Genomic DNA, 3904 nt, shown 5'->3' with positions numbered 1-3904 from the left:
TTTCACTCCATATCACCGGATTCCTACCGCAAACTCCAGATGAACATTTTCATCTGGATCTTCGCAACTAGCTAACCGCAATCCCGGGTGACCACTCCTGGCTAGCGTTTCCATCCCGGAGCAAGCACCAATTAGCCTGAAGCTAGCCCGGCCAGGGCTCCTGTGCTACCACCGAAGCCCACTCCTGGGCTACAATATCCGGANTTCCATCCCGGAGCAAGCACCAATTAGCCTGAAGCTAGCCCGGCCAGGGCTCCTGTGCTACCACCGAAGCCCACTCCTGGGCTACAATATCCGGACCCCTTCTACTACTGGTACGGGGCACAGAACCCCGCCGATCCTCTACGACTGGAATACCGACATAATCTGCCCGAGGACTCCAACAGCCCCCTCAGGCGTGACGCCCGCTGAAGGCCCATTCTGCTAACCTGCTAGGCCTGCTAGCTACCTAGAGCTACCTGGAACCCTACTAATTCCACGACTGGTCTATCGACGTCACTGCACGAAGAGGCAAAAACAGACTTACCCCCATCGAGACGTCCCCCAAAGGCTAACTTGCTAGCCCCAGTCTGCTAACTGCTAGCTTGCCAGCCCCGGTCTGCTAACTGCTAGCTTGCCTGCCCCGGTTTTCTAACTGCTAGCTTGCCTTCCCCGGTCTGCTAACTGCTAGCTTGTTTAGCCCCGGCCTACTAACTGTTAGCTTGTTAGTATCGGCCTGCTAACTGTCTGAATCGCCGTGTCCCCAGTCAGCCCAACCACTCACTGGACCCATATGTTCACTTGGCTACACATGCCTCTCTCTAATATCAATATGCCTCGTCCATTACTGTCCTGGTTAGTGATTACTATCTTATTTCACTGTAGAGCCTCTAGCCCTGCTCAATATGCCTTAACCAACCATGTTGTTCCACCTCCTACATATGCGATGACATCACCTGGTTTAAACGTCTCTAGAGACTATATCTCTCTCATCATTACTCAATGCCTAGGTTTACCTCCAATGCACTCACATCCTACCTAACGTTTGTCTGTACACTATGCCTTGAATCTATGCTATCGAGCCCAGAAACCTGCTCCTTTTACTCTTTGTTCCGAACGTGCTAGACAGCCAGTTCGTATAGCATTTAGCCGTACCCTTATCTTACTTCTCCTCTGTTCCTCTGGTGATGTAGAGGTTAATCCAGGTCCTGCAGTGCCTAGCCCCACTCCCACTCCCCAGGTGCTCTCATTTGTTGACTTCTGTAACCGTAAAAGCCTTGGTTTCATGCGTGTTAACATTAGAAGCCTAATCCCTAAGTTTGTTTTACTCACTGCTTTAGCACACTCTGCAAACCCGGATGTCTTAGCCGTGTCTGATTCCTGGCTTAGGAAAACCACAAAAAAAACTGAAGTCTCCATCGCAAACTATAACATTTTCCGCCAAGATAGAACTGCCAAAGGGGGCGGTTTTGCAATCTACTGCAAAGATAGCCTGCAGAGTTCTGTATTACTATCCAAGTCTGTACCCAAACATTTCGAGCTTCTACTTCTAAAAATGCCCCTTTCCAGAAACAAGTCTCTCACCGTTGCCGCTTGCTATAGACCTCCCTCTGCCCCCAGCTGTGCCCTCGATACCATATGTGAATTGATTGCCCCCCATCTATCTTCTGAGCTCGTGCTGCTAGGTGACCTAAACTGGGACATGCTTAACACCCCGGCCATCCTACAATCTAAGCTTGATGCCCTCAATCTCACACAAATTATCAATGAACCTACCAGGTACAACTCCAAATCCGTAAACACGGGCACCCTCATAGATGCCATCCTAACTAACTCACCCATCAAATACACCTTTGCTGTTTTCAATCAAGATCTCAGCGATCACTGCCTCCTTGCCTGCATCCGTAATGGGTCTGCGACCAAACGACCACCCCTCATCACTGTCCCTAAAACACTTCTGCGAGCAGGCCTTTCTAATCGACCTGTCCGGGGTATCCTGGAATGACATTGACCTCATCCCTTCAGTAGATGATGCCTGGCTATTCTTTAAAAGTGCCTTCCTCACCATCTTAAATAAGCATGCCCCATTCAAAAAATGTAGAACTAGGAATAGATATAGTCCTTGGTTCACTCCAGACCTGTCTGCCCTTGACCAGCACAAAAACATCCTGTGGCGTTCTGCATTAGCATCGAATAGCCCCCGTGATATGCAACTTTTCAGGGAAGTTAGGAACAAATATACACAGGCAGTTAGGAAAGCTAAGGCTAGCTTTTTTCAAACAGAAATTTGCATCCTGTAGTACTAACTCAAAAAGTTCTGGGACAATGTAAAGTTCATGGAGAATAAGAGCACCTCCTCCCAGCTGCCCACTGCTCTGAGACTAGGAAACAGTGTCACCACCGATAAATCGACTATAATTGAGAATTTCAATAAGCATTTCTCTACAGCTGGTCATGCTTTCCACCTAGCTTCCCCTACCCCAGTCAACTGCCTCGGGCCGACTCTCTTCTCTGTATACATCAATGATGTTGCTCTTGCTGCTGGTGATTCTCTGATACACCTCTACACAGACGACACCATTCTGTATACTTCTGTCCCCTCTTTGGACACTGTGTTAACTAACCTCCAGACGAGCTTCAATGCCATACAACTCTCCTTCCGTGGCCTCCACCTCTTAAAACGCAAGTAACTAAATGTATTCTATTTCAACCGATCACTGCCCGACCTGCTTGACTTAGAATACGTGGACAACTACAAATACCTAGTGTCTGGTTAGACTGTAAACTTCTCCTTCCCAGACTCACATTAAGCATCTCCAATCCAAATTAAATCTAGAATCGGCTTCCTATATCGTACAAAGCATCCTTCACTCATGCTACCAAACACACCCTCGTTAAACTACCATCCTACCGATCCTCGACTTTGTGATGTCATCTATAAAATAGCCTCCAACACTCTACTCAACAAACTGGATGCGGTCTATCACAAGTGCATCCTTTTTGTCACCAAGCCCCTAACACTACCCACCATTAAGACCTGTATGCTCTCGTTGGTTGGCCCTCCTTCATACTCGTCCCAAACCCACTGGCTACAGTTATCTACAAGCTCTGCTAGGTAATCCGCCTTATTTCAGCTCACTGGTCACCATAGCAGCACCCACTGTAGCACGTGCTCCAGCAGGTATATCTCCACTGGTCACCCCAAAGCCTCTGCGCAAGACTGGAAAGAATTGCAAAATCTCTAAAGCTGGAAACACTTATCTCCCTCACTAGCTTTAAAGCACCAGCTGTCAGAGCGAGCTCACAGATTACTGCACCTGTACATGCCTATCTATAATTTAGCCAAAACAACTACTCTTCCCTACTGTATTTATTTAGTTCTTTGCACCCCATTATTTATTATTTCTACTTTGCACATTCTTCCACTGCAAATCTACCCATTCCAGTGTTTTACTTGCTATTGTATTTACCTCGCCACCATGGCCCTTTTTTTTGCCTTTACCTCCCTTTTCTCACCTCATTTGCTCCATTTATAAGACTTTTTTTCCTACTGTATTATTGACTGTAGTGTTGTTATTCCATGTGAACTCTGTGTTGTTGTGTGTGTCGAATTGCTATGCTTTATCTTTGCCAGGTCGCAGTTGCAAACTGGAACTTGTTCTCAACTAGCCTACCTGGTTTAAATAAAGGTGAAAAAAAAAGGAAATAGTAAAACAATAAAAGAACAGTAAAGAGATTACAGGGAGTACCGGTACCGAGTCAATGTGCAGGAGTAGTAGTTGAGATAATTGAGATCAGTGGTTTAAAGTACTACTTAAGTAGTTTTTGGGGTATCTGTACCTTATTTCACTATTTATATTTTTGGCAACTTTTACTTTTACTTCACTACATTCCAAAATAAAATAATGTACTTTTTACTCCATAC

This window comes from Salvelinus sp. IW2-2015, linkage group LG15 (genome assembly GCF_002910315.2).
Source record: "Salvelinus sp. IW2-2015 linkage group LG15, ASM291031v2, whole genome shotgun sequence".
NCBI lineage: Eukaryota > Metazoa > Chordata > Actinopteri > Salmoniformes > Salmonidae > Salvelinus > Salvelinus sp. IW2-2015.
The sequence above is the reverse complement of the archived record's forward strand: the minus strand, read 5'-3'. Positions refer to the sequence as shown.